The sequence below is a fragment of the Dendrobates tinctorius genome, unplaced genomic scaffold, assembly GCF_039654945.1.
Source record: "Dendrobates tinctorius isolate UK_male_01 unplaced genomic scaffold, ASM3965494v1 ptg000111l, whole genome shotgun sequence".
In the NCBI taxonomy this organism is placed as follows: domain Eukaryota; kingdom Metazoa; phylum Chordata; class Amphibia; order Anura; family Dendrobatidae; genus Dendrobates; species Dendrobates tinctorius.
Window position 1 is genome coordinate 13,257,061 of NW_027361779.1, and position 25,634 is coordinate 13,282,694.

The following is a 25,634-nucleotide window of genomic DNA, read 5'->3' on the forward strand; positions in this document are numbered from 1 at the left end:
CCCATTGACTTGCATTTGCGCCGGATCGCGCCGGATGGCCATGCGTTTCATCCGGTTTTCGCCGGATCTGGCAATGTGTCGCGATCTGGCGTCTGGAAAAAACGGAGACTGTAACGTTTTTTGTCTCCGGCGAAAAAGCCGGACACGCCGGATCCGGCACGTCCGGCTTTTTCACACAATGAAAGCCTATGAGCGCCGCAATGCGCCGGATCCGGTTTTTTTGGTCTGAGCATGCTCAGTAGCTCTGCCCACAAGACATATATAAAAGCAAGACAGTGGGACCCACAGCCACACCCAACATGCCACCCAAGAAAGCAACCAAGCGCAGCAGGAGAAGGCAGGAGACCACTGCAGCACCATCAGCACCACCACCACCCCAAATGGAGCAGCAAATGGAACATGCTGAGGAGGGGAGGCCAGCAGCAGATGAGAGACGGTAATTATCAAATCCCCCATTCCTCCAAACTAGGGCTATTGAATATCAAGATATTCATTGGCCCTTTGTTTCTCTTTATTCAACAGCCGCCCAATAGATGCAGCAGCAGCAGCAGCAATGGCAGCAGGTGGAACACCACCCACAGGCATGGAGTGTGGCCACCAGGAAGACAGCACATCATCTTCTGGGAGCCCTCCCTCGCATCGTCAGCGTTTGACGGTAAGTTTTTATTTCCAAAATCCATCATCTCTGTAATATATGTCTATTCATTGCCTTTTATTTCAAAACAGGATTCACAAGATGAAGAGGAGCTCCCAGAAGAAGAAGGAAGGGGTGGACAGACACTTGGAGTGGGCTCACAATTGGTAAGTTTTGCATCAAACGCAGAAACACAACATCACACTACACACAACACATAGAAAACAATGTTCTGCAGACCACACACAGCAAACAAATGCCTACATCCAAAGACATAACATTTTTTGTTTTCTTCTCTAGTCTTCCCAATCTGGTGCTCGGCCAAGAGGTCCTCGCAGTGCCTCCCAGGGTCGTCGGCGACAGCAACGCGGCGGTCACCAGCGTGTAAGTATAAATATTTTTGCTTTGTTTTTTTGCACTTTTTATTTCATTTCTTTTGTGGAGGCTAATTATGTTATTTTTGTCTTTTTCTTTAACAGCCTTCACAGCGTGCTCCCGACTCTGACGGTGAGGATGGAGGACTCGATGTGGACCACCTCATCGATCTCGTCAGAGAAAGGGAGCCGCTCTGGAATATGGCTGACCGCCGCCACGCTGACCTTATTGTTACCCGACGACTCTGGGAGGAAATCTGTTCGCTCCTTGTGGGCCGCTGGGAGGACCTCGATGTTCGGGCCCAGATTAAAGAGCGTAAGTATATACAGTACCGGTTGCTTGATGTAAACCAGTGTTTCCCGAACTCCAGTCCTCGTGGTCCCCACGGATCATGTGTTCAGGATTTCTATTTACTATGGAAATCCTGAAAACATGACCCCTGGGGACCATGAGGACTGGAGTTTGGGAAACACTGATGTTGTATACTAACCACTTTGTCCTTTCTCGTTTCAGGGAACAGAATTGTGAATCGGTGGCGGTCTGTGAGGGATCGTTTCAAGAAGGAGTTCAATAAAGAGATGCGGGCCCCGAGTGGATCTGGAGGACGCAGGAGCAAGTACAAGTACGCAGAAGCCCTGTCGTTCCTCCGGGAAACAATGGTCACTAGAAGGTAAATATTACACACCACATGTGAAAAAAAATGTTAGATGTAAATTTTTTTTTTCAGCCAGGGCCATACCATGTCAGTATTTTAATAGTTTTTTTCTCTTTATTCCACAGCACGGTGAGCAGCACTCGGGAGCCTGCACGATTGGACCCTTCTGAGGCGATACCTGAGGAGACCGGCACCGAGGGACACTTCGACCGCCCCGGTACATCTGCACCTTCCCAGCCTTCCCACACATTCGACCCATCTGTCCCATCCACCAGCACAGGAGCATCGTGGCCGCCTACATTACATGAAGCTGCTGGAGATCGCTTTCCCTTTACCCCACCCTTCTGCCCCTGCCACCTCTAGTACACCTGCGGGTACTGGGCGGCAGCGGCAGAGGGGTCAGGAAAAGACTTATGCGCCAGAGTTCTTGCATCTGAATGCATCTTTCCAGAACTGTCTAAAAGTTTTGTCAGAGCAAATCTCCGCAGGCTATCAGCAGATCAACTCCAGCATTCTGGAGGTGAAGACACTTCTGCAAACCATGCATTCAAAAGCAAGATCTTCGCCAAACCACACCTTTTTCAGGTCTGTTGTGGAGCGCATGGAAACGCTCTCTCCTGCCCAGCAGATGCATGTAATGCATTCATGCCACGCTGCTCTCCAGCAAGTTACCTCCCAACCTCCTCCTCCCACCACAGTAGTTCCTCCACCTGCACCCCCTCCAGCCACTTTCCATCCTCCCCCTCCTATTACATCTACACCCCCTCCAGCCACTTTCCATCCTCCCCCTCCTATTACATCTACACCCCCTCCAGCCACTTTCCATCCTGCCCCTCCTATTACATACCATCCACCTCCCCAGCACCATCAACCTCCCCAGCACCAGCAACCTCCCCAGCACCAGCAACCTCCCCAGCACCAGCAACCTCCCCAGCACCAGCAACCTCCCCAGGACCAGCAACCTCCCCAGTACCAGCAACCTCCCCAATACCAGCAACCTCCCCAGTACCAGCAACCTCCCCAGTACCTGCAAACTCCCCAGTACCAGCAACCTCCCCAGTACCAGACATCTCCCCACTTCCAGCAACCTGCCCCGTACCAGACATCTCCCCACTTCCAGCAACCTGCCCCGTACCAGACATCTCCCCACTTCCAGCAACCTGCCCCGTACCAGACATCTCCCCACTTCCAGCAACCTGCCCCGTACCAAACTCCTTCCCCATACAACTTGCCATCAACATCATCTGCTCCTACAGTCCCTGCCCAACCCTCCACTCCACCACCCACCACCTCTTCTGCTTCCCACATGTCCACCCATTCTGTAGTTTTTTCCACACCTTCACCTCTAACAGTTCCTTCCCCACCATGATCCCAGTCCTCTCTCCACACTCCCAGTGTCGAAGTGTCCCGCAGCCCCTCCAGCAGTATTTCCACCACACACTACACAGATTTATAATGTGTGTATTTAAATAAAAATGACCAGTTTTATGGTTTCAAAGCTTTATTAAACAAGTTTATTAAAATTTTAAAAAAGTTTACTAAAAAAAACATTTTTCAATAAAAGTAAAATTATTTTACACTGGTTGTCTGTCATTTCTTTCTGCGGCGAAAAAGGTTAAATACAGGGTATTTAAAAGGTGAAATGGTATTCAAAACTAGGTATATAACTGTGGGTAAATTTTAGCTTTTTGCCACAGTTGTGTTCCTGGTTGTGTTTGAAGCAAAGTATTTCACCTAAAAAGTTGTGTTTATTGTTGGTGATTTCCTAACAATGTACACAACTTTTGTTAAAAGGTGAAATACTTTGCATAAAACACAACCAGGTACACACCTGTGGCCTAAAGCTAAAAATAGTAAGACCATGACAAGATAGCCAACTTTGGTTGGCAAAGGTATATACTGTTGGTCCAGAAGGTACACAAGTTTGGTTAGGGCACAAATCTTTCACACTCTGTCATCCTGTCAGTGTACTCTGCCTTGAGGTGACATAAAGTATATTGCAAAATTGTCCCTCATTACTGAAACCGTCACAGAACTTCTAGTGGTAATGTCATGGTAATCTTGCAAGGTGGTTTCTTCAGAGGTGTCCTCAATGGAAATGGGTTCCTTGCAGATAACAAAATTGTGGAGTACCACGCACGCTTTGATCACCTCGTCCACAGTTTCTGTCTTGAGGTTGATCGCAGTCAATAGGACCCGCCATTTGGCTGTCAGAATACCAAAGGTACATTCAACCATTCTTCTTGCTCTTGTGAGGCGGTAATTAAAAATGCGTTTTGGTCTTGTCAATCCTCTGCTAGAGTACGGTTTCAAAAGGTGTTCTGACAGCTGGAAGGCTTCATCCCCTACACAGACAAATGGCATAGGTGGACCAGATGTTTGTGGCAGTGGTATAGGTGGTGGGAACTGGAAGGTGTTTCCATACAGTTTACGCCCCATGGCAGACAGTTTGAAAACTTGAGAGTCATTGGAGCGGCCATAGGCCCCAATATCAACCGCAATAAATTTGTATTCCGCGTCAGCGATGGCCATGAGGACAATTGAAAAATATTTCTTGTAATTGAAATATTCCGATCCAGCTGGCTTTACAATGCGGATATGTTTCCCGTCCACAGCGCCCAAGCAGTTTGGAAACTGACACATCTGTTGAAACTTGTCAGCAATTTCAATCCACCTCTCTGTTGTGGGCTCTGGTAAAAACTCTTCAGCTAAGGAGTCCCACAGTGCACGGCATGTGTACTTCACAATTCCAGATATGGTGGAAATCCCGAGTCTGTACTGGAAATGCAGTGACGAAAGGGATTCTCCAGTTGCAAGAAATCTGTGGGGAATTAAAAAACAATAAATTAGTTTTAAATCACAGCATTACATACCAAAACTGACCTATAACACTTGGAGATACAAACTACCACCAACAAGATTGCAGTGAAAGTGTGCTCTGATGCGAGCATATCCAATAAATGTGGCTTACCTTAAAGTCACCATCAGACGCTCTGCGGGTGAAACAGAGAAGCGGCAATAGGTGTCCGCTTTTCTTATGAGGTGTGCAATGCGCTCCACCAAGTAATCAAAATTCTCCATTTTCATCCTAACATATCCAAAAAATTTATCCGGGTTTCGTCGAAGGTCCATGCAGAGTATAGAATAGACCCCACGCGTCATTCTCTTGGCTGTGATGGGGTGGATCCACAAACGTCGTCTACGATGCCTGATGTGCTGCTGTCTCGCTCTCTCCTTCTCCAGAACAATCACCCTCAAACGATTCGCCTCCGCTATAAAATCCGCCAAATTCTTCAAAATATTTCCAATGACAACATCCATCTTCGCCAGTAACTTGCTCTTCTCTCCAACCTGCACTTTCTCCTCTACAACCTGTCAAAGAAGGGCTGTAGGAACATGCTATATATAGTTTTCCAGTAGCCAATCCCGTTCGGAAGGCCACAAGGGTCAATTTTAAAAACCGGATCCGGCGTAATCCGTCGAAAAACGGATAGAAAAACGGATGAACCGGATGAGATGGATCCGGTTTTGTCTGTCAAGAAAAAGACGGATCCGGCAGAAAACCGGATCCGTCACATCCGGTTTTACGAAACATTTGCCGGATCCGGCGTTCCGGCACGACGCCGGATCGCGCCTGACGCCGAAAACCTGATGTGTGAAAGTAGCCTAAGACTATATTCTCCATCTGAATGGGAACCTATGAAAAATCCTCTGTTAGGACTGAAGTCTATATCTCTGTGGAGGGGAAATGGCCCTGGTTTGATTGAAAACGCCTGCAGCTAACAGGTGGAGTGCTCAGTCAGAATGTAAATGAATACAAATTTCAAAAACTGACAGTCACATCCAAGCATAAGCATAGTGTGAACAGGTGCAGTGGGGTTTTGGGTTAAAATTCTATCAAGGACAACATCTGCAATGAGTTTGCGTTGTGCAGAAATGATAATGTATGTAAAAGCATTGTGGAATATCTTAGTGCTATATACTGTATTTTTCGCTTTGTAAGATGCACTTTTTTTCCCCCAAATTTGGGGGGAAAATGGGGGTGCATCTTGCAAAGCAGACATGCCTTACCATAGGCCGTGATCAGGGGGCGTCCGTGTGTCCGGTGGTTGCTGGCCGGTACTGCGAGTGTCTCTGGTGCCGGTAAAAAATGGCTGCCGGCGCTTGCGCAGATGGGATCTCGGGACCCAGCTCTCAAGAGATGAGATTTCAGCACTGAGATCTCATCTCTTGAGAACTGGGTCCCGAGATCCCATCTGCGCAAGCGCCAGCGGCCATTTTTTACCGGCACCACTGCACACACAGGGGAACCGTGGAAATGCCGGGGTTCTGGCCTGTCGCACAATGTCGGCAGTGCCCCGGGCAGTGCCGGGCACACACGCAGCACCACTGGGCACCAGAGACACCTGCAGCACCGGCCAGCAACCGCCGATCACCCGGAGAAACTCGGCAGCAGCACAAGACCCTGCAGCAGCATAAGACCCCCCAGCAACGGCACACATCGGAGCCCCCTCATCCCTGAATGCGGCCTGCAGCATCACTCCACACCTGCCTCCTCCAGCAGCGAGCCTGGGACCCTGCTACACAGCAAGCACCAACCCCGGTAAGCAATAAGATGCAAGGATTTTAAGAGGCACCACCATTTTGATTAAAAAATATTTTTTTCTTATTTTTCTCCTCAAAATTTGTGGTGCGTCTTATAATCCGGAGCGTCTTATAAAGCGAAAAATATGGTATAAGCAGTGCATAATAATAATAATTAAGTGCATGGAGGGGTGAAAACAAATTATACAAGGGATCAGATTTGGAGGAAAATGTAGGTTAAGGCAAAATGGGAATAGTTAGATAAGTGAGGCGATATGCCAATCTAAAGAAATGTGGTTTTAGGGCACACTTAAAATTGTCCTGGGTAATGCATCACACTGAATTGTCACAGCATGTGTGAAATCTTAGGGTACCGTTACACCTAGCGATGCACCAGCGATCCCGACCAGCGATATGACGCGGTCAGGATCGCTGGTGCATCGCTAGGTGGTTGCTAGTGAGCTGCCACACAGGCAGATCTCACTAGCGACATCGCTGGGGACGGGGATCGCTACTTACCTGTCAGACGCGGCGATCCTGCGTCCTCCCGCCCGGCTCCACGCGTCGCTCGTCGTCACAGCAGGAAGCGCCGCTGGAAGCTGACGACGAGAAACGGTCCAGGAGCTTCTCGCGCGATCAGCGATAACCAGCGGGGGAGCGGGTCGGAGGTAAGTATCACATGCAGCGATATCGCTAGCAATATCGCTGCAACGTCACAAAATCGGTGACTTTACCGCGATATTGCTAGCGATATCGCAGTGTGTAACGGGGGCTTTAGAGATGGGAGTGGGAAGTCTGGATTATTGAAGATTTTAGTCTTAGGTCATCATTGGAATGGAGGGCATGGATAGGGTGGTACAAAGAGATGAAGGTAAAGATGTAGGGCAGGGGAGGATTGTGGAATGCTTTGTGTATGAGAAAGATAAGTTTGTAATGTACTCTGCAACTGATTGGCAGCCAGAGAAATAAATGGCACAAGGTGAAGGCTTCAATGTAACAAGTGGACAGGAATATGATCCTGGTTGCTGCATTCAAGATAGATTGAACTTGTGAGCGTTTAATAAGAGGGAGACCGATTAGTAGAAAATGAATAAGAGGAGTAGTAAGAGTTTTTGCAGAGTCAAAGATAAAAAAGGTCAAATTCTAGAGATGTTTTCTAGGTGCAGCTGATATGAGTGTGATCGGACATAGCTCTACACAAGTGTTTGAACTGCATGCATTTGCTGGATTATAATCCACATGTCAACATTCCAGAAACAAAAAAAACTGGTGAAAAATATCATGACAACATCTAATGCCTTTTTTCTGCTTTAGACATCAAGAATGATTTTTTGTAGAATACCAGATGATGAGGGCATGAGCTAACACTTTGTTGGGTAAAATGCACTTTCAGGAAATGTTTTTTGAGTTGACGGCGACAGGAAGTGGAAAAGTCTTGTAATGTGCGATTTCAAGGACATAGAAGAGTCTACCAATTACTTGCTAAAGCATCTAAGGTGCACACATTTTTTTTTCAATTCTCTTGGCATCAAAGTTAAAAACTTTTTGATGCTATAAAACATACATAGATATTAGACAAAGAATAAAAACAAATTAAGAAAGTCTTCTCCTAGTTAAGTGTCAGGAAAGATTTTTTTTCTATTTTGATAGCAAATTTTATTGTTCCCAATTTGTTTTCCCTTTTCTCTATTTTTTTAGCAATCCACCCTTTAAGTAGCTAAAGAAATAGTTGAATGACAGAACTTAAAGAATGAATTTCATAAGCAGTGAGCACACTGCTACAGGGACTGAAGTAGGAACTGAAGTAGCGCTGGCAGTGATGCTCATGTCAAAAAAAACAAGAACTAAGACATAGGAAGTGCACCCCTGCTGTGTCTGATTGATCTACATCTATTCATTTCACACTGACCTAATTACTTAATCACTAATAAAATGTAGCAAGCACACACATTTCCGCATACATCAGGAGAATCTAAAATATAATAAATATGATAAATATTAGAGCTAAAAGACTATATTAACAGATGTCATAATTTGAGAATACAAATTCATTTAAAATAAAATTACCTGTTTAAGGAAAAATAATGAATATTTTTAAATATACCTTTTATTCTGCTTAGTCTTGTATCTTTCATATTACGGGATTTAATAATCACACATGATTTTTTTTGCCTGCCCACTTTAAGAAAATTCATTTCTTTTTGTAATTAATTAGGTCTATTTTGATCAATTGTTCTAAATAATTTCGTGTCATGGATATTGCTTCCTTTATCAGCTAATTACCAAGCACTATTATGATGTGAATGTTTCTTTTGCAAATTGGACTATATTTTCACTCTTGTACTTTCGTAATGTGCAACAATTAAGGTCTGTTGGGTTTTGCCTTTTGATCTTTTTGTCTTCCTCCGTCCTAAGTTTACTTTTCTGATCTTCAGTCTGGCAGTATTCCCAAGATTATGCAGATGTGATCGTTTTTATCATCTAAGCTGAGGAGCAATACTGCTCTGGTGCCTTCTAAGAGCGTATGCTCATGCCTGTCTTCATGTACACCATTCACAACTTCAAAGGTTTCCCAGGGGTCCTAGCACAGTAGGAAATCCTTATTATAAGTGACATTTGAGTGGATTTTTAGAATTAGTGAATTACAATTATACCCATCTTAAAGCTCTTTAATAAGAGTGAGAGGCACACTGTAGCCTAGCTGGCACTTAAAAGAAGAAACTGTTATCTTTTTTCCTGGTAGGTAAGTTCTTGCAGCTCTTATTATGCTTGAAGCTAAGCGGCAGTATAAGTCTATCCTTAAACAACACAAACAAATCATGCATAATTATAAATGCACACAAAAATATACTATAAAAAACATTACTGTTGTCAACCTGGTATATATTGAAGAGGTTCATAATATTAATCCTAATATCTAGACAATAAAATATCTAATGATAGTTATTTAGTGATATTTATCTAGTTCAGTGAACGTGATATATATTTGTTATAAACTGCGAAACATAATGTGTGCATTAAACCATTAAAATGGTTGTACAATACTAGGGCTATGAATTTAGAGGATAAGGACAAAAATTTGCTGAAAAATATGTATTACATGCAGATATGTTTTTCAGCTTTTGCTCAAGATTCATTGTGGCTTGTCCGCTATTTTGATAATCTGCAAAATTAAAGAGGTTGTCTGACCCACAAAATCAAGAAACCTTTTTTTAAGCTAATCTGTGTTGTAGCGTAATATACTCCTATTCATTTTGCATTTTGTTTCTCCTGAATTTCACTTCATTCCTGCACCCACTTTGTTTATGTGTGTCTCAACCAAACTTGACAACTCCCTGTGCTTTATTATCTATCCTCACCATCAGAGCTGCCACCGCACGGCCTCAGCATCTAGCACTGTGTTCTACCGCCCACTGCATGCTCATTGGCTGTTAGTAGCTACTCCAGCACTAAACTATGTCACCACTCCAGTATTTAAAGCGACAGAGCAATATCCTGTGTCCTCATCTGTGGAAAGCAGCACTGATAAGTGACCTCATATCACATACACAATGAAAATAGAGTTTCTACATGTTCCAAACATTACCCCTTATAGAAATATGAATAGGGTGTAGCGAAAACAATATATAGCACCTTATGTGAGCCTACAGTAGATATATAGCGTGATAGATTGACTCACTCGGCTGTTCTCAGAGGTAGATACAGGAACACTTCTTTTGTTAAGCTACTCCTGGTTTATTAAAACATGTCATAAACTATGGCAGCATTTAACACAGTAAATGGGGTCTTTCTGCTATAATGGAAAAACAAAAGATTATGTATAGCACAGTCCATATGCACATGGGATTCACCTGCTAAGGATACAGTACACTTCAGCTCCCAGTTTAGCTACCGCCTGATGACTTTCTTGTCTCCAAACACACAGCAGAGAAAAAAAACGCGAAATGTGCATTGGGGTCTCCCTCGACAGCAGCGTCTTAGTGGCCGACATGATGGGTATGTCATAATCTAATTTCATTATTAATATATCTGGCAAATGTGCAATATGCAATTAGATTATTTTCTCTCTACCACTCCGTTTTGATTATTCAGGAGTAGTGTTGAGCGATACCATCCGATATCATGAAATATCAGATCGGATTGGATCGGACCGATACCCAAAAAGTATCGGGTATCGCCGATTACGATACCGGAAACCCATGCAAGTCAATGGGGCACAAATATCGGAATGAAAATAAACCCTTTCTTTACTTGCACATCCAGTTCGGGAGGGGGGAAGAGTGTGGGCGGTGCTTGGGCTGACACTGTGCGTGTCTGTGTGTGCGGGCGGGGTCTGTACGGGCCTCTCGGGGGTCTGTGCGGGCCTGCCGGGGGTCTGTGCGGGCTGCCGGGGGTTTGTGCAGGCCTGCCGGGGTCTGTGCGGGCTGCCAGGGGTCTGTGTGGGCCTGCTGGGGGTCTGTGCGGGCCTGCCGGGGGTTGTGTGTGTGTGCAGGCATCGTCCAATGGGACTACAAGCTATGCCTGCTACCATGACAGTGATTGACACATTAATCAATGATGGGACAGTAGTAGTCCCATCATCCAGCTAATGTGTTGAATGTAAAAAAAAAAACATACATACTACATACATACTACATTCATACAACATACATACATACTACATACAGTACATACTACCTGTATACTATATTCATACAACATACATACATACTACATACTACATACATACTTCATATATGCTACATTCATACAACATACAGTGCCTACAAGTAGTATTCAACCCCCTGCAGATTTAGCAGGTTTGATAAGATGCAAATAAGTTAGAGCCTTCAAACTTCACACAAGAGCAGGATTTATTAACAGATGCATAAATCTTACAAACCAAAAAGTTATGTTGCTCAGTTAAATTTTAATAAATTTTAAACATACAAGTGTGGGTCAATTATTATTCAACCCCTAGGTTTAATATTTTGTGGAATAACCCTTGTTTGCAATTACAGCTAATAATCGTCTTTTATAAGACCTGATCAGGCCGGCACAGGTCTCTGGAGTTATCTTGGCCCACTCCTCCATGCAGATCTTCTCCAAGTTATCTAGGTTCTTTGGGTGTCTCATGTGGACTTTAATCGTGAGCTCCTTCCACAAGTTTTCAATTGGGTTAAGGTCAGGAGACTGACTAGGCCACTCCAACACCTTGATTTTTTGCCTCTTGAACCAGGCCTTGGTTTTCTTGGCTGTGTGCTTTGGGTCGTTGTCTTGTTGAAAGATGAAATGACGACCCATCTTAAGATCCTTGATGGAGGAGCGGAGGTTCTTGGCCAAAATCTCCAGTTAGGCCATGCTATCCATCTTCCCATGGATGCGGACCAGACGGCCAGGCCCCTTGGCTGAGAAACAGCCCCACAGCATGATGCTGCCACCACCATGCTTGACTGTAGGGATGGTATTCTTGGGGTCGTATGCAGTGCCATCCAGTCTCCAAACGTCACGTGTGTGGTTGGCACCAAAGATCTCGATCTTGGTCTCATCAGACCAGAGAACCTTGAACCAGTCTGTCTCAGAGTCCTCCAAGTGATCATGAGCAAACTGTAGACGAGCCTTGACATGACGCTTTGAAAGTAAAGGTACCTTACGGGCTCGTCTGGAACGGAGACCATTGCGGTGGAGTACGTTACTTATGGTATTGACTGAAACCAATGTCCCCACTGCCATAAGATCTTCCCGGAGCTCCTTCCTTGTTGTCCTTGGGTTAGCCTTGACTCTTCGGACAAGCCTGGCCTTGGCACGGGAGGAAACTTTCAAAGGCTGTCCAGGCCGTGGAAGGCTAACAGTAGTTCCATAAGCCTTCCACTTCCGGATGATGCTCCCAACAGTGGAGACAGGTAGGCCCAACTCCTTGGAAAGGGTTTTGTACCCCTTGCCAGCCTTGTGACCCTCCACGATCTTGTCTCTGATGGCCTTGGAATGCTCCTTTGTCTTTCCCATGTTGACCATGTATGAGTGCTGTTCACAAGTTTGGGGAGGGTCTTAAATAGTCAGAAAAGGCTGGAAAAAGAGATAATTAATCCAAACATGTGAAGCTCATTGTTCTTTGTGCCTGAAATACTTCTTAATACTTTAGGGGAACCAAACAGAATTCTGGTGGTTTGAGGGGTTGAATAATAAATGACCCTCTGAATAAACTTTTCACAATTTAAAAAAAAATTAAACAAAGAAATAACATTCTTTTTTGCTGCAGTGCATTTCACACTTCCAGGCTGATCTACAGTCCAAATGTCACAATGCCAAGTTAATTCCGAATGTGTAAACCTGCTAAATCTGCAGGGGGTTGAATACTACTTGTAGGCACTGTACATACATACTACATACATACTACATTCATACAACATGCATACATACTACATAATACATACTACATATATACTACATTCATACAACATACATACATACTACATATATACAACATACATACATACTACATGCTACAAACATACTTCATATATACTACATTCATACAACATACATACTACATACATAGTACATACTACATACATACTACAGAAATACAACATACATAAAACATGCTACAGAAATACAACATACATACTACATACATACTACATACAATACATTCATACAATACATACATATAGACATACAGTACACACAACATAGAGTACATACTCACCATCACTTGTCACTTTGATCCCCGAAGCCAGAGTCATCTGTAAAAAATATTAAAATAACAAACAACCAATATACTCCCTGATCCGCAGAAATCCACGAGTGTCCCACGATGATCTCCTGTGGAGAACAGCAGCATCAGCTGATGCGATCGCTCTCTTGGGGCACCAGGAATACAATTACGGAAGGTAGGTATCCTTCCGCACTGTATTCCTCCGCCACTGTAAAAAAATAGTCCCTAGTCTCACTTTTGGCATTGCTGTGTGAGAAAGTTCCCACGCAGCTTTTGCCATAAAGTGAGACCAGTGAACTATAGTAACCTCTCAGTGATGCACTGCAGGAGATCGTCGTGGGACATTTGTGGATTTCTGCGGATCAGGGAGTATATTGGTTGTTTCTCATTTTAATATTTTTACAGTGAGATGACACTGGCTTCGGGGATCAAAGTGACAAGTGATGGTGAGTATGTACTCTATGTTATATGAACTGTATGTCTATATGTATGTATTGTATGAATGCATGAAGGTATTGTATAAAAAACAATAAAAGTGGCGTGAATGTGAATAAGGGTCGAGCGGCTGAACCACTAGTAACAGCTTAGGCCAGACTGGATGGCTTTCCCAGCTCAGAAAGAGGGCGGTCACACCCATATATGCACTGAATGCACAATGAAATGAATAAAAAACAAATCTGAACTGAGAAAAGTAAGTTAATGTATATGCACAATGTAAGTGCATATTAACACATGACTATTAACCAGAGAAAACAAAAAGCAAAAAACACAAATATCCTGAACTAAAAAGTAAAAAATATACTGCAAATAATGCATAAAGGTAATAATAATAATAAGGGTATTTAGTAAACATAATTTTGATCAAAATAATGTACAAGCCATCCCGCCACGTCACGGCAACCCTTGTGGGACAGTCCCTACTCTAGTATTTAAAACCTTTTCACTTGCCAAGTGGCGTGAATGTGAATAAGGGTCAAGTGGCTGAACCACTAGTAACAGCTTAGGCCAGACTGAATGTATTGTATGTAGTATGTATGTAGTATGTATGTTGTATGTATGCAGCATGTTGTATGTATATTATATGTATGTAGTAAGTATGTAGTATGTATGTATGTTGTATGAATGTAGCATATATGTAGTATGTATATAGTATGTATGTTGTATGAATGTAGTATATATGTAGTATGTATGTATTATGTAGTATGTATGCATGTTGTATGAATGTAGTATATATGTAGTATGTATGTTGTATGAATGTAGTATATATGTAGTATGTATGTAGTATGTAGTATGTATGTATGTATGTTGTATGAATGTAGTATATATGTAGTATGCATGTATTATGTAGTATGTATGTATATTGTGTGAATGTAGTATATATGTAGTATGTATGTAGTATGTAGTATGTATGTTGTATGAATGTAGTATACATGTAGTATGTATGTAGTATGTATGTATGTTGTATGAATGTAGTATATATGAAGCATGTATGTAGTTTGTAGTATGATGTATGAATGTAGTATATATGTAGCATGTATGTAGTAACATAGTAACATAGTTATTAAGGTTGAATGGAGACTTTAAGTCCATCTAGTTCAACCCATATCCTGTCCTAACCTGCCCTAACCTGCCCTAACATGTTGATCCAGAGGAAGGCAAAAAAAACCCATGTGGCAAACAGTAGGCTTCGCATTGGGGAAAAAAATTCCTTCCCGACTCCACATACGGCAATCAGACTAGCTTCCTGGATCAACGCAATATTAAGGAAACTAGTGTATATACCCTGTAATATTATACTTTTCAAGAAAGGCATCCAGGCCTTTCTTAAATTTTAGTAGGGAATCACTCATTACAACATCATATGGCAGAGTTCCATAGTCTCACTGCTCTTACAGTAATGAATCCGTGTCTGTGAGTATGCTTAAACCTTCTTTCCTCCAGACGTAGAGGATGCCCCCTTGTCCCCGTCACAGGTCTAAGAGTAAAAAGATCATTAGAAAGGTCTTTGTACTGTCCCCGCATATATTTATACATTGCAATAAGATCACCCCTAAGCCTTCGATTCTCCAAACTAAATAACCCCAAATGTAATAACCTGTCTTGGTATTGCAGACCCCCTAGTTCCCTAATAACCTTGGTCGCTCTTCTCTGCACCCGCTCCAGTTTAGCTATGTCTTTCTTATACACCGGAGACCAGAACTGTACACAGTTTTCTAAGTGTGGTCGCATTAGTGACTTATATAGAGGTAAAATTATGTTCTCCTCATGAGCATCTATGCCTCTTTTAATGCATCCCATTATTTTATTTGCCTTTGCAGCAGCTGCCTGACACTGGCCACTAAATGTGAGTTTGTCATCCAACCATACACCCAGGTCTTTTTCAGTGACAGTTTTGCCCAGTGTTTTACAATTAAGCACATAATTATACATCTTATTCGTTCTACCAAAGTGCATGATCTTAAATGTATCCCCATTAAAGCTCATTTGCCATTTATCAGCCCAAGCTTCTAGTTTACATAAATACTCCTGTAATATAAAATTGTCCTCCTCTGTATTGATTACCCTGCAGAGTTTAGTGTCATCTGCAAATATTGAAATTCTACTCTCTATGCCCCCTACAAGGTCATTAATAAATATGTTAAAAAGAAGCGGGCCCAAAACTGACCCCTGTGGTACCCTACTGCTAACCGTGACCCAGTCCGAGTGTGCTCCATTAATAACCACCCTTTGTTTCCTATCCCTGGGCCAGCTCTTAACCCACCTACACATATTTTCCCCTATCCCCATTTTTCTCATTTTATGTATCAACCTTTTGTGTGGCACCGTATCAAAAGCTTTTGAAAAGTCCAAGTACACCATGTCCACTGCCTTACCTCGGTCCAGTCCGGAACTTACCTCCTCATAAAAGCTTATCAGATTAGTCTGACAGGAACGGTCCCTTGTAAACCCATGTTGATATTGGGTCATGAGGTTATTCTTCTCCAGATACTCCAGTATAGTATCTCTTAGAAAACCCTCCAGGATTTTACCCACAGTTGAGTTTAAACTTACTGGCCTATAATTTCCGAGTTCAGTTTGTCAGAGACACCGCACTGTACTAGCTCATAGAGCCAGTGCGTGTGTCCTGAGAACAGAAGCAGTGCTAAAAGATACCTGTGGAGCAGGGCAGCAGAGGTGACCATGCGTGCTTCAGGCTAATAGTGTCAGGGTCCAGTCAGCGCTGGAAGGTAAAGAGGCATAGGACCTGTGGACACTGAAAATGAACAATCTGCACGGGATCTATGGTCATGTGACTGCAAGGGGGCGGGGCTTAGCGTCCTGTATTCAGATAGGACAGGACACCATACAACAACTCAGAGTCAGGCAAAACAGAGGTCACAGCAGTATGGGCAAACGAGGTACAGGAGGGACAAACAGACGGGTAGTCAGACAAAGCCAAAGGTCATACACAAGAGGGCGACATGGTACCAAGGAGACAAGCAGAGAGAAGTCGGGTCACAAGCAGAGAGTCATACACGAGAGGTAGCGCAGTTCAAGAGGGTCAGGCAGAACTCGTAACAGGGACAGAACCAGATCACAACTGAACAAGCAAGCAAGATATCAGGCACAAGGTACACGTATACAAGAGGTCACTTTACTCAGCCGAGGGCAGGAGTATAACTGACACCGGACCCAGGTCCAGTGAGCACTAAATAGCCTCCTGCTGCCAGAGAGAGGCAGCACAGTTAACCCATAGTCTAAACAGGACGGGTCAAAGCGAAATCCCGTCCTGGATCATGACAGTACCCTCCTCTCAACGGGGGGCCACCGGACCCCCAGGTCTCTCAGGGTACTTGGCGTGAAAGGCTCGGATCAACCGATCCGCATGAACTGACCGAGCAGGAACTCACGAGCATTCCTCAGGACCGTAGCCCTTCCAATATATCAGATACTGAAGGGCGCGACGGACCAACCTGGAGTCGACAAATCATTCCACCTCGTACTCCGCCTGCCCATCTACCAGAACCGGTGTCGGGGAAGATGATGATCCCTCCCCACCGGACCTCACAGGTTTCAAAAGGGCCTTATGAAGAACATTTGGGATCCTTAGAGATGGCGGAAGACTCAACCGAAAAGCCACCGGGTTAACTGCTTCGGTAATTACATAGGGACCTATAAACTTGGGTCCAAGCTTCGCAGAGGGGACCTTGAGCCTTATATTTTTGGTGGATAACCATACCTTATCTCCGACCTGAAACACTGGACCCACGGACCGTTTTTTGTCCGCAAAAAATTTAAATTTGTCCTGGGCCTTCGTAATGTTATTCTGGACCTCCCGCCATACCTCCCCCAACCGCTGGATCGTCTCGTCCACTCCAGGACACCCAGAATTCAAGCGGGAAAATTCTCCAAAATGAGGATGAAACCCATAATTGCAAAAAAAAGGAGATGTACCCGTAGACTGGTTAGTGCGATTGTTAAATGCAAACTCAGCCAATGGTAACACAGAACACCAATCATCCTGTCGGGCTGAGGTCAAACAACGCAGAATTTGCTCCAGAGACTGATTGGTCCGCTCAGTCTGCCCATTAGTCTCTGGATAGTAGGCGGATGAAAAGGACAGACCAATACCCAACCTCCTACAAAAAGCTCTCCAAAATCTGGACACATTGCACTCCCCTATCAGACACCACATTCAGGGGTACCCCATGCAACCGCACCACATGCTCCACAAACAATCTGGACAATGTTTCTGCATTAGGTAGAGCTGCCAAAGGTACAAAATGTGCCTGCTTACTAAACCTGTCCACTACGACCCAGACCACGGTATTACCCTTGGAAGGGGGAAGGTTGGTGATGAAATCCATGGACAGATGAGTCCGGCCGGCCGGTTATGGGGAGTTTTCTCACGGGCACAAACCTCACACGCAGACACATACTCCCCAACATCAGAGGCTAAAGAAGACCACCAGAATATTCTAGCAATGGCCTTCCGGGTCGCTGAGATCCCTGGATGTCCACCCAGAACTGAGTCATGGAACTCCTGGAGGACCTTGAGACGAAACTGAGCTGGCACAAAAAGTTTATCCACCGGCTTAGCTGGAGGTGCAAGAGCCTGGGCTTCTCGAATCTCCCGTTCCAACACATTAGAAACCTCTGCAACCACCACCCCAGGCTGAAGAATGGAGGATGGAGGTTCCGGGGGGGACACCGGATCAAGACTGCGTGACAACGCATCCGCTCTGATATTCTTGGATCCTGGTCGAAAAGTGATCGAGAAGTTGAATCGGGAAAAAAAAAGTGACCATCTAGCCTGTCTGGGAGTCAACCTTTTAGCTGACTCAATGTAAGCTAGGTTTTTGTGGTCCGTGATTACCGTTATAGGATGAACAGCCCCCTCCAAAAAATGCCTCCATTCTGCAAAAGCCAATTTTACGGCCAGAAGTTCCCGATTCCCCACATCATAGTTTCTCTCCGCAGGGGAGAACTTCTTTGAGAAAAAAGCGCAAGGTCTTAAATTGGTCAAAGTGGCGGGTCCCTGGGACAATACCGCCCCCACCCCCACCTCTGAGGCGTCTACCTCAACAATAAATGGTTCAGAGGGGTCCGGTTGGATAAGAACCGGGGCTGACATGAAACATTTTTTCAAAAACTGAAATGCCGCTACCGCTGCGGTTGACCAATTCTTGATATCGGCCCCCTTTTGAGTCATGTCTGTGAGGGGTTTAACCACCTGTGAGAACCCCCTTATAAATTTCCGATAATAATTAGCGAACCCTAGGAAACGTTGCAGACCCTTCAAATCACACGGTTGAACCCACTCGAGAATGGCCTGCACCTTATTAGGATCCATGCGATACCCTTCAGCAGACACGATGAACCCCAGAAAGGACAGTTCCTGAACAAAAAATAAACATTTTTCAAGTTTAGCAAACAGACAGTTCTCCCTGAGCCTTAGGAGAACTGCCCGAACATGACCAATGTGAGTCTGTTTATCAGGCGAGTAGATTAAAATGTCATCGAAATACACCACCATAAAACGTCCAATCAAATCGGAGAACACATGATTTATGAAATTTTGGAAGACCGCTGGAGCGTTGGTCAGGCCGAAGGGCATGACCAAATTTTCAAACAACCCTTCAGTAGTGAGAAAAGCGGTCTTCCATTCATCTCCGTCCCGGACTTGGATAAGGTTATACGCTCCCCGTAGATCTAATTTCGAAAACCACTTACCTCCGGACAACTGATTGTATAAATCAGGAATAAGTGGAAGGGGATAAGTGTTCCTCACAGTTATTTTATTTAACTCACGAAAATCGAGGCATGGGCGCAAACCACTGTCTTTTTTTTTTACAAAAAAGAACCCTGCCGCCACAGGAGAAACAGAAGGACGAATATGTCCCTTACGGAGGCTCTCGGAAATATATTCCTTCATCGCAGCCCGTTCCGGACCCGAGAGGTTATACAGGCGGGCTTTGGGCAATTTAGCACCTGGAACCAGGTCAATGACACAATCAAATGGGCGGTGTGGTGGTAAAACCTCAGCCTCTTTTTCGGAGAAAACGTCAGTATAATCTATCAGGCACTCCGGAATGCCTTCTAGACCCACGAACGACACAGACACAGAAACAAGACATTTCTCAGAGCAATAGGGACCCCATTTAACAATATCCCGAGATTCCCAATTAATCACAGGATTATGCAGCTGTAACCAGGGGAACCCCAACACCAGTCCCGCAGGCAGGTTGTTCATTACAAAACATGAAATACGTTCCTGGTGTAAGGAACTCACTTTAAGGAGAAACTCTTCAGTACAAAACACAATGTCATTCTTAACCAGTGGTGTTTTGTCAATAGCAACAAGGTGAATCGGAGTCTCCAACCTAACTGTCCCTAACTTACACCTGGCCACCAAGTCAGAGTCAATAAAGTTCAATGATGAACCGCAATCCACGAAGGCAGAAGTGGATGTGGAGACACCCCCACAACAAAGTTCCACTTGAAATGACATTTTAGAAAATGCAGAAAAGGGTACCTGAGAGCCTGAGTGACCTCCACGATAATCACCCGGGCTCAGTCGCTTGTTGGTTAGTGGCCGGGAGGGGCAATCCTTTTTCCCATGTCCAGACTCGCCACTGTGAACACAGCATTTTCTCACGTGCCGTTGTCTCCTTTCTTCCTCCTTAAGGTTGATGGTTCCCATCTCCGTGATTTTCAATGAAGAACTGGCTCCCCTTCCTTGGGAGAATAAAGATGTCTCGGTTTGTATCACTTCCCTTGCCCGTAACCTGCGATCCATTCGGACGGCCTGTGTCATAGCTTCCTCCAGGGCATCAGGTGGGGGGTGGAGAGCCAAGGCGTCTTTCAGATGCTCAGACAAGCCTCTACGGAACAACCCCCGGAGAGCGGCGTCGTTCCAGCAGACCTCAGCAGCCCAGCGTCTGAACTCTGAGCAAAACCACTCGGCTGAGTGTTTCCCCTGGCAAACATTCATCAGCCTGTCCTCAGCCAAACGCACCCGATCAGGCTCATCATAAATATGCCCCAGGGCCTCAAAAAATGCATCCACAGTCATACGCTCAGGGGTGTGGTAGGAAGGGAGAAAGCCCAAGCTTGGGGGGCTCCCCTTAACAGAGACATAATGACCCCCACTCTCTGACTTTCATCCCCAGAAGAGTGTGGTCTTAAGGAAAAAAAAAGCTTACAGCCCTCCTTGAAAACTCTGAAGTCATTTTTATCTCCAGAAAAGGTATCTGGTAACTTCACTGGAGACTCAGGGGAAATTAATGTAACATCCCGAGCCCCCAATGAAAGAACCCCCTGCACAGTGTCGGCGATCAGCTGCTGAGACTGAGCCAGGACTCTTTGTTCTCCAAAGAGTTTCTGAGACATCTGAGTCAGGTGCTTAACCTGCTCAGAAAGAGTGTGCATAGGATCCATCACACACACAGGTGAATGGGAGCAGAGAAAAAAAAATTGTATGGATCAGTTATAATGTCAGAGACACCACACTGCACATGCTCATAGAGCCAGTGCGTGTGTCCTGAGAACAGAAGCAGTGCTAAAAGATACCTGTGGAGCAGGGCAGCAGAGGTGACCATGCGTGCTTCAGGCTAATAGTGTCAGGGTCCAGTCAGCGCTGGAAGGTAAAGAGGCATAGGACCTGCGGACACTGAAAATGAACAATCTGCACGGGACCTATGGTCATGTGACTGCAAGGGGGCGGGGCTTAGCGTCCTGTATTCAGATAGGACAGGACACCATACAACAACTCAGAGTCAGGCAAAACAGAGGTCACAGCAGTACGGGCAAACGAGGTACAGGAGGGACAAACAGACGGGTAGTCAGACAAAGCCAAAGGTCATACACAAGAGGGCGACATGGTACCAAGGGGACAAGCAGAGAGAAGTCGGGTCACAAGCAGAGAGTCATACACGAGAGGTAGCGCAGTACAAGAGGGTCAGGCAGAACTCGTAACAGGGACAGAACCAGATCACAACTGAACAAGCAAGCAAGATATCAGGCACAAGGCACACATATACAAGAGGTCACTTAACTCAGCCGAGGGCAGGAGTATAACTGACACCGGACCCAGGTCCAGTGAGCACTAAATAGCCTCCTGCTGGCAGAGAGAGGCAGCACAATTAACCCATAGTCTAACCAGGACGGGTCAAAGCGAAATCCCGTCCTGGATCATGACACAGTTTTTGTCCCCTTTTTGAATATTGGAACCACATTTGCTATACGCCAGTCCTGTGGTACAGACCCTGTTATTATGGAATCTTTAAAGATTAAAAATAATGGTCTATCTATGACTGTGCTTAATTCCTGCAGTACTCGGGGGTGCATCCCTTCCGTGCCCGGGGATTTCTCAATTTTAGTGATTTTTAGACGCCGCCATACTTCCTGCTGGGTTAAGCAGGTGACATTTAATGGAGAATTTTTATGCCTGATCATGTTATCCATCATGGGATTTTCTTGTGTAAATACTGTTGAAAAAAAATCATTTAGCATATTGGCTTTTTCCTCATTCTCATCCACCATTTCACCCACACTATTTTTAAGGGGACCAACACTATCATTTTTTAGTTTCTTACTATTTATGTAGTTAAAGAATATTTTGGGATTATTTTTACTTTCTCTGGCAATGAGTCTCTCTGTCTCAATCTTTGCTGTCTTGATTTGCTTTTTACATAATTTATTTATTCTTCTGTATTTAGTTAATGCCTCATCACTACCTACTTGCTTTAATTCTCTAAATGCTTTATTTTTATCTCTTATTGCACCCCTTTCAGCTCTATTTAGCCATAGTGGTTTTCTCCTATTTCTCGCATGTTTATTCCCATACAGTATATATTGTGCACAGGTCCTATTCAGGATGCTAATAAACGTCTCCCATTTTCTTTGTGTATTTTTATGTCTCAGGATATCATCCCAGTTAATTGCACCAAGATCATCTCTCATCCGTTGGAAATTTGCTTTCCTGAAGTTTAGTGTTCTTGTAACCCCTCTACTACACATCTTATTAAAGGATACATGAAAACTTATTAATCTGTGATCACTATTACCCAAGTGACCCCCAACCCTTACATTTGATATGCGGTCTGGCCTGTAGTATGTAGCATGTATGTATGTAGTATGTATCTTTTTTTTTTTTTTTTTACATTCAACACATTAGCCGGATGATGGGACTACTACTGTCCCATCATTGGATAATGTGTCAATCACTGTCATTGTAGCAGGCATAGCCTGATGGGACTTGTAGTCCCATCGGACAATGCCTGCACACACACACAACCCCCGGCAGGCCCGCACAGACCCCCGGCAGGCCCGTACAGACCCACGGCAGGCCCATACAGACCCCCGGCAGGCCTGCACAGAACCCCGGCAGCCCGCACAGACCCCCAGTAGGCCCGCACAGACCCCAAACAGCCCGTACAGACCCCCGGCAGCCCGCACAGACCCCCGACAGGCCCACACAGACCCCTGGCAGCCCGCACAGACCCCCAGCAGGCCCGTACAGACCCTCAGCAGGCCCGCACAGACCCCCGGCAGGCCCGCACAGACCGCGCATCATGATGACATCATTTCAGCAGCCAATCACAGCCATGCCATTAGTTAACATGGCTAACACAACTGGCTCATTGCATTATGGGAACTTCCGATTCTGGTATTCGATATTGTAAAAATATCGGTACTCGATATCAGAACTCCGATACAGCGAATATCGGCCGATACCCAATATTTGCAGTATCAGAATGCTCAACACTATTCAGAAGTTTAACATCTCCACATGAATCCACTAATTGCACTTGATACTTGTCTATTGCACTTAAACACACGGGCTGATGACCGGATCATGCAGCTTTATATGAAAATCCCTATTATAGCCAGACCTGAATTAACAAGCATTTCTCACCTACTGTGTCCCCCCATTTCCTTGTAGATTGTAAGCTTGCAAGCAGGGACCTCACTCCTAATGTCACTGTTTGAATTGTCTTAACTTGTATTGAATTTATTGTCTGTACATGTCCCCGCTTAATTGTAAAGTGCTGCGGAATATGTTGGCGCTATATAAATAAAAATTATTATTATTATTATAATTGGAGTTTAGAGAGTGCTGCTATTATCCTTTATGTATATTTTTTGCCATTGTTACAAATGAGTGACTTTATTTAACTTGCCCTCATGTGCCATTGACTCCACTGCTCAGGATTTTCCTTTTTGTATCCGGTTACTAATGACATTGTTTCTCTTCATCAGATTTTATTAGTGCCCTCACTTGTTCTGCTCCCTTTTTTGTCTTGCTGCATTTAATAAAGTTGTAATTTTTCATGTAGCTCTGGACTCAGTTTCTCCTTTTTCTCATCTTTATAAATATAGCCATCTCATCAGCATGATTTGTATTAGGCAGGGGGTAACCTTACTCAGTACTGAGGCACCCCACTGGACGCACCTCGATGCGCGTTTTGCTGCTCTATAGCCGTGCTTTCTTAAGGGGGGGTGTGCTTAAGGTCTCCTGCAGGACATTTTATATCCATAGCAACCAGTCACTTGTGCATCACGTGACCGGCCACCACTGGATTGTGTACATTTGACGCATGAGCTGGCTGCAACATACCCATGTGACCCTGTCCAGAGCTGCCGCCGTGCACCCCAGCAGGAACGAGGCTGTTGCCATGACTCCCAGTCAAGCACCGGCGACGTCATGCTGCCAGATGACGCAGGGCAGCAGCGGATGGCAAGCGGGTTCATGCGTGCCACATCCACAGCAGCATAATAGATATCATCACCACCTTACAAAGATGCTGTCATGTACATGCATAAGCACAATATTTTAAGGGTATCCATACCCATTGATAACAATAGTTCATAATCAATGTTGATTTTCTTCTTATTTTCATGAGATCATATACTATAACAGATTCTTCACAAAGTCTTTGCCACACATTCGGAGATGATATAAAGGTCTGGGACATGGAAATATGGTAAAATCCATCACACCGCAGAAGAATACAATTAAAGGTGCAAACTATGCAAAAAGAAAACAAAAATTAAAATCATAAAAAATACACAACCAGGTTAAAAAGTACAATACAATTGGAGGGGGTTACAAATAATGGTTCATAACTTGATCCTTTTCATAGAAAGGTTGCAAAATTCAAGGACTCATTTTTCACCAAAACTCCAATGGTTCTCCTTTTTGAATATATTCAAATCACAGAAAATAGCACATATCTCCCACACATACGGCACCTTCTAATTGATAAACATAATCTGCTCCTGCCTATTCATCTGTCTCCACATTCTACAAGCACCCAATTGCACACAGGAACTACACTCAGACAGATCCTGGCTGATGACTGGATCATACAGCTTTATACGAAAATCCTTATTTATTGTATTGATGGCTGGACGGTACATAACAGCATGTTCTACCTACTGCATCCCCTCTATTTCCTTATTTTTTGTAAACTTGAGAGCAGGGCTCTCAATCCTCCTGTAACTGTTGACATGCATACATTGTTTTGTTTTTATTTTCTGTACATACCCCTACTTAATTGTAAAGTGCTGCAGAATATGTTGGTGCTATATAAACAAAAATTACTATATTATTATAAAGTTTGCGTGTTTAAATACACATAGGTGTATGTCTATGCATTCATATAATTGTATATATACATGCCTGTGTACACATCTGTATGTTTGTGCGTAAATACCTGAAAATTTGTGTGTGGATCCAAGTCTCTGTGTGTAAGGATACACATACGAATTGAGTAATAGGATTTTATGGTAACAGAATATAAGAAAAAAAAAGCTACTAGAAAAAAACTCAGATCATTAGGATGATAACTAGAGATGAGCGACTTTGCCTCTTTTTGGGTCCAGTCGGGTTTCATGAAAACCGACTTTCTCAAAAGTCGAGTCGAACGAAATCGGCCGACTATAGTGAAAAGTCGAAGGTCCGACTGAAACACGAAACCAAATGCAAGTCAATGGGGAAGAAAAGTCATCAGGGAGTGGAGGACAGTAAACACACCCACATGCCGCACCGCTTTTTTAAAGTGCGCGAAAACTCTCTCTTTCTCACTCTCTCATCCACATGTCGCCTCGTTGCCCACAGTGTACGTCCTTGCTCAGTGGCTGAAAAAAGTCACGTGCAAGCATTCTGGGAAATCCAACTTTGGCGCTTGTTTGGCCGACCGCAT